Source organism: Stenella coeruleoalba (genome assembly GCF_951394435.1).
Source record: "Stenella coeruleoalba genome assembly, chromosome: 8".
Lineage (NCBI taxonomy): Eukaryota > Metazoa > Chordata > Mammalia > Artiodactyla > Delphinidae > Stenella > Stenella coeruleoalba.
In genome coordinates this window covers 48,558,425-48,572,519 of record NC_137154.1, presented here as the reverse complement: position 1 = coordinate 48,572,519, position 14,095 = coordinate 48,558,425, and the positions used below count along the sequence as shown (strand labels likewise).

General features: G+C 37.5%; 1 pseudogene across 1 annotated transcript; it reads left to right on the top strand.

Moving 5' to 3' along the window:
* Positions 1-9,481: 9,481 nt before the first annotated feature.
* On the top strand, positions 9,482-10,428 carry LOC307191107 (olfactory receptor OR51C1-like; annotated as a pseudogene). The gene has a single exon. The product of its transcript is annotated as an olfactory receptor OR51C1-like (transcript).
* The last annotated feature ends 3,667 nt before the right edge of the window (positions 10,429-14,095 follow it).

Genomic DNA, 14,095 nt, shown 5'->3' with positions numbered 1-14,095 from the left:
CACCTAAAGCAACTAGAGAAAGAAGAACAAGCATAACCCAAAGTTAGTAGATGGAATGAAATCATAAAGATCAGAGCAGAAATAAATGAAATAGAGGCAAAGGAAACAATAGCAAAGATCAAAGAAACTAAAAGCTGGTTCTTTGAGAAGATAAACAAAATTAATAAAACTTAGCCAGACTCATTAAGAAAAAAAGGGATAGGACTCAAATCAATAAAATTAGAAATGAAAAAGGAGAAGTTACCAAAGACACTGCAGAAATACAAAGGATCATAAGAGATTACTACAAGCAACTATACACCAATAAAATGGACAACCTAGAAGAAATGAACAAATTCTTAGAAAGATACAACCTTCAAAGACTGACCCAGGAAGAAATAGAAAATATGAACAGACCAATCACAAATACTGAAATTGAAACTGTAATGAAAAATCTTCCAACAAACAAAAGTCGAGGGCCAGATGGCTTCACAGGTGAATTCTAGCAAACATTGAGAAAAGAGTTAACACCTACTCTTCTGAAACTCTTCCAAAAAATGGCAGAGGGAGGAACACTCCCAAGCTAACTCTATGAGGCCACCATCACCCTGATACCAAAACCAGACAAAGGTATCACAAAAAAAAGAAAATTACAGGCCAATATCACTGATGAACATAGATGCAAAAATCCTCAACAGTATACTAGCAAACCAAATCCAACAACACAACGAAAGGATCATAAACCATGATCAAGCAGGGTTTATCTCAAGGATGCAAGGATTCTTCAATATACGCAAATTGATCAATGTGATACACCACATCAACAAATTGAAGAATAAAAACCATATGATCATATCAATAGATGCAGAAAAAGCTTTTGACAAAGTTCAACACTCATTTATGATAAAAAAAAAACTCTCCAGCAATTGGGCTTAGAGGGAGCCTACCTCAACATAATAAAGGCCATATATGACAGACCTACAGCTAACATCATACTCAATGATGAAAACATGAAATCATTTTCTCTAAGATCAGGAACAAGACAAGGATGTCCACTCTCATCACTTCTATTCAACATAGCTTTGGAAGTCCTAGCCACAGCTATCATAGGAGAAAAAGAAATAAAAGGAATCCAAATTGGAAAAGAAGAAGTAAAACTGTCACTGTTTGCAGACGACATGATATTATACATAGAAAATCCTAAAGATGCTACCAGAAAACTACTAGAGTTTCATCAATGAATTTGGTAATGTTGTAAGATAAAAAATTAATGCACAGAAATCTCTTGCATTCCTATACACTAACAACAAAAGATCGGAGATAGAGAGATCAAAGAAACAATCCCATTTACCACTGCAACAAACAAAATACCTAGGAATAAACCTATGTAAGGAGGTAAAAGACTGTACTCAGAAAGGTATAAGATACTGATGAAAGAAATCAAAGATGACACAAATAGATGGAGAGATTTACCATGTTCTTGGATTGGAAGAATCAATATTGGTAAAATGACTATACTACCCAAAGCAATCTACCAATTCAATACAATCCCTATCAAATTACCAATGGCATTTTTCACAGAATTAGAACAAAAATTTTTACATTTTGTATGGAAACATAAAAGGCCCTGAATAGCTAAAGCAATCTTGAGAAAGAAGAACAGAGCTGGAGAAATCAGGTGCCCTGACTTCAGATTACGCTACAAAGCTAGAGTCATCAAAACAGTATAGTACTGGCACAAACAAAAAACAGAAATATAGACCAATGGAACAGGATAGAAAGTCCAGAGATAAACCCCCGCACCTATAGCCACCTAATCTATGACAAAGGAGGCAAGAATATGCAATGGAGACAAGACAGCCTCTTCAATAAACGATGCTGGGAAAATGGGACAGCTACATGAAAGCAATGAAACTAGAACACTCCCTAACACCATACACAAAAATAAACTCAAAATGGATTAAAGACCTAAATGTAAGGTCAGACACTATAAAACCCTTAGAGGAAAACATAGGCAGACACTCTTTGACATACATCACAGCAAGATATTTTTTGATCCACCTCCTAGAGTAATGGAAATAAAAACAAAATAAACAAATGAAGCTCAATATCAAAAAAAACAACAAACAACCTAATCAAAAAATGGGTGGAAGACCTAAATAGACACTTCTCCAAAGAAGACATAAGATGGCTAACAAACACGTGAAAAGATGCTCAACATTTCTAATTATTAGAGAAATACAAATCCAAACTACAATGAGGTATTACCTCACACAAGTCAGAATGGCCATCATCAAAAAATCTACAAACAAGAAATCCTGGAAAGGGTGTGGAGAAAAGGGAACCTACCTATACTGTTGGTGGGAATGCAAATTGGTACAGCCACTATGGAGAACAGTATGGAGGTTCCTTAAAAAACTAAAAATAGAGCTACTGTATGACCCAGCAATTCTATTCCTAGGCATATATCCGGAGAAAACCATAATTCGAAAGTATGCATGCACCCCGATGTTCACTGCAGCAGTATTTACAATAGCCAGGACATGGAAGCAACCTAAATGTCCATCAACAGAGGAATGGATAAAAAGATGTGGTGCATATATATAACGGAATATTACTTAGCCATAAAAAGGAACAAAATAGTGCCATTTACAGAGACATGGATAGACCTAGACCTTGTCATACAGACTGAAGTAAGTCAGAAAGAGAAAAACAAACATTGTATAATATTGCTTATATGTGGAATCTAGAAAAATGGTACAGATGAACTTATTTGCACAGCAAAAGTAGAGTCACAGATATAGAGAACAAACTTATGGTTACCAAGGCAGAAGGGGAGGTGGGATGAATTGGGAGATTGGGATTGATATATATACACTACTATGTATAAAATAGATAACTAATGAGAACCTACTGTATAGCACAGGGAACTCCACTCAGTGCTCTGTGGTCACCTAAGTGGAAAGGATATCTAAAAAAGAGTGGATATATGTATATGTATAACTGATTTGCTTTGCTGTATAGCAGAAAGTAACATAATATTGTAAAGCAACTATACTCCAATAAAAATTAATAAAAAAAGAAAAAGTAGTAACTTCAGAAAATGCTTCTTTTCATATTCAATAATACCTTTTTCATGTGACTAAACTTACAGTTAATTTTCAAACTAAAAGGAAATCTGAATATCAAATAAATAAACAAGTAAATAAATAAATAAATTTTGTGTCCATACAAAATAAAATCTCTTTTGAGTTGCATTTGAGGCAGAATTTTGGAAAAATAAACACCTTAATACCGCCTTGGAGGACAGAATGAGACAAGGCTCAGAGGAGAATGAGAAAAGCATGTCATATTCATGGAATTGAAGATGTGTTCAGTAGAGTTGAAGCAGAAAGAGTAGAAAGACAGTGCTTTCAGGATAGAACTCTAAATGGGTAGGTGAGTGCAGAGAAGTTATTCATTCAAAGTATTCAAGTCCCGGGACAGGTCAATTAGAAAAGACACTCTCCCCGTCAGAAGGGACACTGGTCATTTTACCCTTTGTGTATCCACTGATTATTAGACCTGGGCTTATGAATAATTTAAATCCCTTGGGTTTGTGCTCAAGAAGAGCCTGAGGTTCTGCTAACTGTGTACCATCTCCTGCAGCCCTGCTCATGGGCCAGCACTGTTCAGAATGGAATCCTTATTATGGCCAGCAGGATTTTCCCATTTATATCCCTATAACAGCCTGGCCAACTCCTTTTTCTTCTATACCTTGGAAGCTTCTATTTGAATTGTGCATTTCCCCCCACCCCGCCGAGTCTCAAACATTTCCTGGCAAACTTATCCAGGGCTGTGAAAATGTCTCCCCCATCTGCTGAAGTGCTTTCTGGAGGAAGACAATGCTTCTATTAATCCAGAAGATATCCAAAACAACAGCATATTTTATAGGTTCTTGATGAATTCCTGAAAAGAAACGTGTCTTTCCAGACTTTCCTGGGGATCTAGAATCTTGTGACAAAGGGAAAAAAATTAAACAGTATAAGTAAGGTCTCTGCTCTTCAGTAACTCTAATGGAAATAGTTACCTCATCCTCTTCTTCCATATAGCAGACCTCTTTGCAAGGTAATGTCCACTTGGCATAGCCTTTTATGCCAAGAAGCATGTTTAATTAATTAGTGTTCTTAAAACTTACCAACCCTCTCAGTTCATCACAAATTGTCGAAAACTGTATTAAGTGGACAAAGGCTGAAAGCCACTTATGTGTTTTCACAGTTTTGACGGAGGCTGTCTGTCAAACATGGTTAATATCTCCACCAGAGATAACTACACTGGTGTCAATTTCAGGCCAGTTATCAGAACAGCCTAGTGCCTTTGTAAGCTAGCAAGGGACACACAAGGGACTCAAAGTTTCGTAGTCCTCTTTAGTTTTTTTCTTTAAAAAAATCGTCTTTATTCACAGCAAATTGAGAGGAAGGTACAGACATTTCCCATATATTTCTTGTCCCTACACCTGTGTATCCTCTTCATTATCACCCACCCCCCACAGAGTCCTTCATTTGTTACAACTGATGAACCTAAATTGATACATCATTATCACCCGAAGTCCATAGTTTACACTGAGGTTCACTCGGTGTTGTGTAGTCTATGGTTATGGACAAAAGTATAATGACATGTATCCAACATTATAGTATCATACAGAGTATTTTCACTGTCCTAAAAATCCTCAGTGCTCCACCTATTCCTTCCTACCCCCAAACCCTGGTAATCACTGATCTTTTTATTAACTCCAATAGTTCAGCTTTTCCAGAATGTCATATAGTTGGAATCATAGAGTTAGGGTAATTTATCCTCCCCTCCCCTCTCCCCTCTGACTGACTTCTTTCACTAAGTAAATATGCATTTAGGTTTTCTTCATGTTTTTTCATGGCTTAGCAGCTAATTTCTTTTTAGCACTGAAAATATTCCATTGTTTGCATATATCAGTTTATTTATCCATTCACCTACTGAAGGGCCTCTTGGTTATTTCCAAGTTTTGGCAATTATGAATAAAGCTGCTATAAACAGCCATGTGTAATCTTTGCGTAGACATAGGTTTTCAACTCTTTTGGGTTCCTACTAAGGAGTACAACTGCTGGATTGTGTGGTATGAGTATGTTTACTTTTGTAAGGAACTACCAAACTGTCTTCTAAAGCGGCTGTACCAATTTGAATTCCCACCAACAATGAATGGGGGTTCCTGTTGCTCCAAATCCTCACCAGGATTGGATGTCAGTGTCAAGGATTTTGGTATTTCTGACAGGTGTGTAGTGATAGCTCATTGTCTTAATTTCATTTCCCTGATGACTTATGATGTGGAGCATGTTTTCATATGCTTTTTTGCTGAGTTGCTGTCTTGTAAGTTGTACAGGGGTAAAATTGCTCTTAAATGAGAACTATAATCATAATCAATCTCCAGGATTCTCTTTTGGAGAAAGAAGAGAAGTTAGACTGAAAAGAAATTGCCCTCCATAATCAGTGGTTTGGGGCATAAATGGTTAGCAGGACACAGCTGTATGGAGTTCTCTCCTAAGAATTGGTCGTTTTTCTGCTGAGTAAATGGCTCTCACCAGGCAGCTCCTGGGCTCCTTATAAAGTCTTTCTTTCTCAAATCTGAGTGTTCTCTCATTCCTGAAAACTGCCAGTGAGTTCTCCTGACAAAAGAGAACTTCTTTGGGGATGGTTTAAAGGGGCAAGACTGATCAGGCACTGTTTCCCCAGCCTTAGAACAGAAGACATTTCTGCCTGTAATTTTATGAGGTTGAGATAATATTCCCTCTCTCTCTCTCTCTCTCTGTTTAAAAGACTCTCTGCTGCTGCCTGGGATGACTTTCAAAGGGTAAAATGACCTCCTTTTCCAGACTCAAAAAGTCTTCTTTGCATGACATCAGTGTTTTAGGGCATTGAAGTATTTCTGAATACATCAGGGACTGTATAATCTTCAGATAGTTTATAAAACTAACAGTTCAGAGGAAATTTGTGAACTCAGTAGTACATATTCAAGAGATTTGTATATTATAGATATACATGAGTATATCTATATATACATGAGTATGTGATCATTCATTCCACATTTTTCTTTAAAATTAAGTTCTTTTAAAAATAAGAAGGGAAGAGAGCAGAGTGAAGTCAGAACAAAGTTCAATTATTAGATTTGCCATGTGGATAAATGTGAGAAAGTAACATGATTCTTCTAAGCCTTGTTTTTCTAATCTTAGCCTCAATGTTCTCATCTGTGAAAAGGAGCTGATAATACCCAGTGCATGTTGTGATAATGATGGATGTGAACCTTTGTAATGGGGGCAATATTTACATGTTCTTGGTGGCCTCCTTACAAGGATGTTTAAGTCATAGCCCCTGTCTTAAAGAATTCTCCATGGGGGAGAGATATTTAAATATATATTTCCAAGAATAGTTATTTACTATTAGCTCATTAGATTTAGTGCAAGGATGCCCAAGGGTCGTTTAAGAATCACAGAATTTAAAAAAAGGAAAGCTATTCCTGCCCACAAGTTTTACTAATAGAGTTCCATGAATTAGAATAGCTCTACTATGTTTCCCTTTGATTATATCAGTTGAAAAAAGATACCATGAGAAGCTTGCAGAACAGTGGAAAGAACGATTCAGCAAAAGAGATAAAATGGCGTGAATTGTTTGGCCCACAGGAGACACTGAAATATTATCACTATTATTAAGGAGAAGGCTAGTTTGGACACCTGGATAATCCATTGAGGTCTCTTAATTTATTTACTATAATAAAAAGAACATTAACTTGAGAGCCTGCTTCTGCTACAGAACCAAACTTGGGTCTGCTTGCCCATGTGCAGTAAAGCCCATCTACTTACAATGTGAAGGAAAATGCAGCACTTAGTGCAGGGCACCACGCGAAAAGTTCAGGACAGCTAGTGCTCAAAACACGCGAACTCCCAGATCTGGTGGTTTCAGGAAAGCATTTTTAAAGGCAAGGTGAGGGAGGAGCATCCCAGGGTCTGTGATCAGCTTGGGCACAATTCTCTGATTGGTTGATGGTGAGGGAGCAGGGCAGTGTCACAGGTGTTAACATTATCAATCCTCAGGCTCCAGTGGGTCTGGGGGCCATGTGCTCATCGTCATCAAGTAGTTAAGTTCTTCCATTTGGTGGGGGTTTTAGCATCTGTAAAAAAAACAAAAACCAAAAAACTCAGGAAATGTGCATTAGATACTGTTATCTGGGCATTTCAGAGAGGAGCTAAAGCAGAGGATATGGGGGAGTGGTCTGTCCTGGGAAGGCCCCATATGATCCTGCTCGGTTCCACTTCCTCATCTTAAAAATAAAGAGGACATGGGGCTTTCCTGGTGGCGCAGTGGTTGGGAGTCCGCCTGCCGGTGCCGGGGACACGGGTTCGTGCCCCGGTCCGGGAGGATCCCACATGCCGCAGAGCGGCTGGGCGCGTTGAGCCTGCGCGTCCGGAGCCTGTGCTCCGCAACGGGAGAGGCTACAAGAGTGAGAGGCCCGCGTACCGCAAAAAAAATAAAAATAAAAAAAAAATAAAGAGGATACAATTAAGGGTCCTTACAACTTCATCCAGAAAAATTTGTTTTTATCACCAGATCTAAATTTGAGCAAAGTCCTAGTACCCAAGATAAACACCAGATTAACAAGAAAATTGTCAGCTTATCTCCTATATTAATATATACCAGAATGTTTACATAAACTTTACTTCTAATTTGAAGGGGCTCTATATCAGGAACCACAATATATGCCTGATATTGTGTCTAGGGTCTGTCACAGATGCAATTCAGTTCATTTATTCAACAGATACTCTTGAACACTATTGTGCCAGGCATTTCTCCTGGCTCTGAGATCAAATGTCTGAGAAAAACTGATGAAGTCCTTGCTTTTTCCTGGGGTTCATTTGCACCTCAGTGGCCATGCCTCTGCAGTCTCATTAGTAGGTTCTACTCTGTCTTTTCCCTAAATACTGCTATTCCCCAGGTCCTTTTTTTCAGGCCTCCTTCCCCTTAGATTTTATTACTGTAAGATATTTTTCACCACTCCTGTGACTTCAACCCAGGCATCAGTTTAACTCTTAAACCTTACTATCGGGGCGGGAGTCACTTTGTTGGGAATGCAGAGGTTAGTACATATTCTAATTCCTGTGAGTCAAAAGTGAAAACAATGAGGCCTCTTTTCCAACTGAGGTCCAAGGGCCGAATCAAAACCCATGGAGTTTAGTTTTTTCTGCATTCCCTCTTAATTCAAAATTTCCAGCCATTATTTATTTATTTATTTTTAGTAAGTCCTTAAGAGGCTAGCTGTATTGAACATTTTTTTCTTTTCTTCTCAAACACCCTCTTCATCACAAGTCCTGTAACCAGTTATTCCCACTCAAGTTGAAGCTACTCCCTGTTCATTCAGGGGCTGGAATGAAACTCATCAAATTAACTTACCCTCAGACGTTTTTTTCCCCAAGTCATGTATAGACCATCTTGGAGTACTAGGTCTAATTCTAATTCTGTTCATTGCACACTGGCATTTTGTCAGTTATTTACATATTTCTTGAAAGAATGCATGCATGAATGAGAGAAAGAGGATACACACATACTATAAAAATCAAGCATTCTTTCTACAGATAAAAATAGGGCATCAGAAAACTCAGGACAAGAACCAATATAGAGGAACTTTTTTGATCCTAGAGATTTCTTGACCTGGGTTGAGTGTATGCTCATATCCTCAAACAGAGAAGATGGTTCAGAAGATGGTCCATTCACTATCTGAATGAAGATGCATCCAGCCTTAATGAGGCTTTCTGAGGGACTACACCCCCACCTCAAACCCCTCAATTCATTTTCAGTGTCCTTTTGTTATGAAGGAATATTAAGAACCTTACTTAGATCATTCTGTTCCAATTATTATCTGTTAGTTTGCAATGAATTTTTGTTCTTATTAAGGTTAACTTAAGCCCTATTTCTTCAAGGAGATTTTCCCTGAAAATCTTCTTCAAGGAGAAATTCCCTTAAATGATACCAGCTTCACAGGTATTTCTTGAATAAATGCTTTACCAACCGTCACACACTGTAGTCTCTTTGCACAGATTAAATTGCTTCTTTCCTAGTATTTCATTTTTATCAATAGTTCTTGCATATTTATTTAAACAGGAGTATCTTTCTGTAAATATTGATAGTACCTTAACTATACTGTTTTCATTGGGTATGCAAAGACTTTTAACTCTTAATGGACCTCTTAAGGGTTTTTGCCTTGGAAAGTGAGAAGTGAAGAAGCAGGATGAATTGCCTTTTGTGTTGTCCTAGATTTGTATAGAAATGTCCTATCTGCCCATGACCATAGAATCATAGAAGTGGAAAATATCTTACCATTATCTAATCTAATCTTTTTTATATGAGTATATGGATATATACTGAAGCCTAGAGATAACAAGCGGGCCCTGTTTTTGCAGGACATGTTCCTTTTCCCCAGGGAAATCTGCTTCCTTCACTCATCATGCCATCCTTCAGCCAGAGCATTTTCCACTCTGCAGTCTTCTTCCTTACTGGCATCCTTCGTTTTGAAACATACCATGCCTGGATCTCCATCCTCCATTCTGTTGTCTCTTTGCCATTGTCATCTCAGGGAATGGCATGATCTTGTTTGTCATCATCACTGAGTCGAGCCTCCATGAGCCCATGTACTATTTCCTCTCCATGCTTGTCCTTCATGGACCTAGGGCTGTGCCTTTCCACGTTGGTCACCATGGTGGGTATTTTCTGGTTCAATGCTCGAGAAATCAGCTTTGATGTCTGCATTGGCCATATGTTCTTTATCCATGGTTTCACATTAATGGAGTCCTTGTTACTCCTGGCAATGGCCTTTGACCGTTACACTGCCATCTGTAACCCACTGAGATATGCCACAATCTTAACCAATTCAGGAATCATCAAAGTGGGCTTTGCAATTGTTATTAGGGTGACAACGGTTGTAGTGCCTTTACTCCTGCTCCTTAAGCGTCTGTCCTTTTGTGGAAGTCATGTTTTCACCATCCATATTGTTTCCACCCTGATGTGATGAAGCTTTCATGCACAGACACCAAGATCAACAGTGTATTTGGCCTGGCCATTGTCATCTCTACTGGTACCTTGGACTCTGTCTTGATCCTTCTCTCCTATGTCCTGATCATCCCTTCCGTGCTCAACATTGCCTCCCCAGAGGAGTGGAAAAAGGCCTTTGGTACCTGTGTATCACACATAAGTGCTATTGCCATCTTCTACATCCCCATGATGAGCTTGTCACTGGTGCATAGGTTTGGGAAGCATGCCCCTCCCCTTCTGCATACCCTCATTGCCAATATTTATCTGCTCATCCCTCCTGTAATGAATCCCATAATCTATAGTGTGAAGACAATGCAAATTTGCAAGGCCATGCTCAAAATATTTCTTTCTAAGCTAATTTAGGACATTTTTCAGTGTATTCTTTCTTTATATTTTCTTCTCTGACTGACGTTTGATTGTTCACTAATGTGAGTTACCACCGTATACTGATAAATGTTTACACATGCTTTCATTCTTCTGATAATCCAATAACTTACTATTTACTGGGCTTCCCTGGTGGCGCAGTGGTTGAGAGTCCGCCTGTCGACGCAGAGGACGTGGGTTCGTGCCCCGGTCTGGAAAGATCCCACATGCCGCGGAGCGGCTGGGCCCGTGAGCCATGGCCGCTGGGCCCGGGCATCCGGAGCCTGTGCTCTGCAACGGGAGAGGCCACAACAGTGAGAGGCCCGCGTACTGCCAAAAAAAAAAAAATAATAATAACTTACTATTTACAGAGTTCTAGATTGAATTCTTTGAGAACAGGGATTATGTCTTATGTATCTGTAACCCTATACTGCACCTGGCACAGAATAGGACCATGGTTAAAATATGTCTGCAAAATGGACAAATTAAGTCATAAATTGGGGTCCAAAGTCTCACCACCTCTAGGGTATGTAACTATCAAGGCGTGTCTGATATAATTTAGATCAGTAGAAAAGTCTAGGTTTTAGTAATTCTTAGTTATTGGTAATGATTATTATTCTCCCAAATAGATTATTCATGGCTGAGGATCATGAATAAGTACAATAAACAAGAAGAAATGTGAATTAAAAGGATACTTTTCTAATTCTTAAAAGAGTTCTTCAGAGCTTTTGGTAAATGTATTGATATTTTAAGTATCTAATGTCTGGTGATTCATCTTCTAAATATGTGTCTAATGGGGGAAAGTGGGCAAGAATGCAGTAATGTGTTGTGATATTCAACACACCATTATATATTGCAATGATAATTTAGAAACTACTTAAACATTTACTTCAGAGTATTGGTAAAATAAAATGTGAACTGTCATGCAACAAGATAAATATTGATATAGATATATATGATATATTAAGAGAAAAGATAGATTACTATACAGTGTACTTATTGTTGTGTGTATATTTCATGTGAATATACACACAAGTGTACATGTACATGCACATAAAACATTTGTTATAAAGGTATGGAAAGACATGTTCCAAATGTCAAAATTACTTATCTTTTGATGGGTGAATATTGGTTTATTTATACTTTTTTTTCACTTTCCTGTACTTTAAAAATGCTCAGTAATGAGGTTTCTGTTGTTGCTGTGTTTTAACTTCAGATAAGAGAATAATATCCGCTTAACAACTACCTAAAAACACAACTTGTTTGTTCTTCATCTTCCATAGGCTCTTCACTCCCATGGGTCCTCACAATCTGTCTTCATACTACCCACTGGATACATTTATAATATGACATCCACTTTCCTTTTGCATCCTTCACTGTTCTCAGTGTGGTCCAGCACCAGAGCATCAAAACCACTTGAAATTCTTTTATAAAGTGCAGATTCCTCAACTCCACCCCAGAACTACTTAGGCACTCTTCTGATGGAGCACAAGAATTTGCATTTTCACAAGCTACCTAGAGGTTATCATGCATATTAGAATAACATTCTTATAAGAGGTTTTCACTTCTGAATAACACCATGAATAACCCTAACCCTTGTCCATAGTCTTCAATCATTTTGCTCTCTCCTACTGAAATATCCACCTGCTTTCATTTATATTTGAAATTTTAAAAATATGTTTTTATTTTATTATTTTTTGCTGGTATTGCTTTTTTCCCCTTCTTCCAGGTACCATTAAGACTCCTTTTTGTTATAGGTAGTCAGGTCTCTCTTCCCTGACTGATTTGAAACTATTTTATTTTTCTCCCAGTTTTACTGGGAGGTAGTTGACACACAGCACTGTGTAAGTTTAATGGTTACATCACAATAATCACATACATCATGAAAGGATTACCACAATAAGTTTAGTGAACATCATCTCATATAGATACAGCATTAAAGAAATAGAAAAAAAATGTTTCCCTTGTGATGAGAACTCAGAATTTACTCTTAACAACTTTCATAGATAACATATTTATCATGATGTATATTACATCCCTAGTACTTATTTATCTTATAACTAGAAGTTTATACTTTGGCTACCTTCATCCAATTCCTCCTCTCCCCATCCCCACATCTGGTAACCACAAATATGATTTCTTTTCCTATGAGAGTGTTTTTGAAGTAGAACTGACCTATAACACTATGTTAGTTCCTGTTACACAGCATAGTAATTTGATATTTCCATAGATTTCAAAGTAATTACTATGATAAGTCTACTTACCATCTGTTACCATACAAAGATATTACATAATTATTGACTATATTCCCTGCTCTGTATATATCACAGATGTGACGCATTTATTTTATACCTGAAATCTCCCTCATCTATTTCTCTCCTCCCCTCAAACAGCCTTCCTCTGGCAACCACCTGTTTGTTCTCTGTGTCTGTTTCTCTTTCATTATGTTTGTTCATTTGCTTTGTTTCTTAGATCCACATGTAAATGAAATCATACTGTATTTGTCTTTCTCTAGCTGACTTATTTTACTTAGCATAATATTCTCTGGGTCCATCCGTGTGTGGCAAATGCCAAGATTCTATTCTTTTTTATGGCTGAATAATGTTTATTTATATATATTACATCTTTATTCCCTCAAACATTGATGGGCATTTAAGTTGCTTCCACATCTTGGCTATTATTAATAATGCTGCAATGAATATAGGAGTACATGTATCTTTTCAAATTAGTGTTTTGTTTTCTTTGGATAAATAACCAGGCGTGGAATTGCTAGACCATATGGTAGTTCTATTTTTAATTTTAAAAAATTAATCTCTATATTTTTTTTCCATAGTGGCTGCACTGATTCACATTCCAACAACACTGCATGAGGATTCCTTTTTTCCACATCCTCTCCAACACTTGTTATTTGTTGTCTTTTTGGTAATAGTCATTTTGACAAGTTTGAGGTGATATCTCATTGTGGTTTTTATTTGAATTTCCCTGATGATTAGACATGTTGAGCATCATTTCATTTGCCTGTTCGCCTGTATGTCTTCTTTGGGAAAACGTCTATACAGGACCTCAGCCCATTTTTTTAATTGGGTTGTTTGTTTTTATGATGGTAAGTTGTATAAATTATATATATTTTTGGATATTAAACCCTTGTTGAACATAGTGTGAAAATATCTTCTACCATTCAGTAGGAGGTTTTTCTGTATTGGTTGTTTCACTGTGCAAAAGCCTTTATTTTGATGTGGTACCAATTGTTTATTTTGTCCTTATATTTCTATTGCCTGAGGAGGCTTATCCAAAAAAATATTGCTAAGACCGATGCCAAAGAGTGTAATACCTATGATTTGTGTAGAAATTTAATGGTTTCAGGTCTTCCATTGAAGTCTTTAATTCATTGTGAATTTGTTTTTATATAGGGTGTGAGAAAGTAGTCCAGTTTGTTTCTTTTGCATGTAGCTGTCCAGTTTTCTCAGCACCACTTATTGAAAATACTATCTTTCCCCCATTGTGTATTCTTGCCTCCTTTGTCATAGATTAATTACCCACATAAGTGTGGGTTCATTTCTGAGCTCTCTATTCTGTTCCATTGATCTATGTGTCTGTTTTGTGCCACTACCATGCCATTTAGATTACTGTAGCTTTGTAGTGTAGTTTGAAATCAGGGAGCATGATA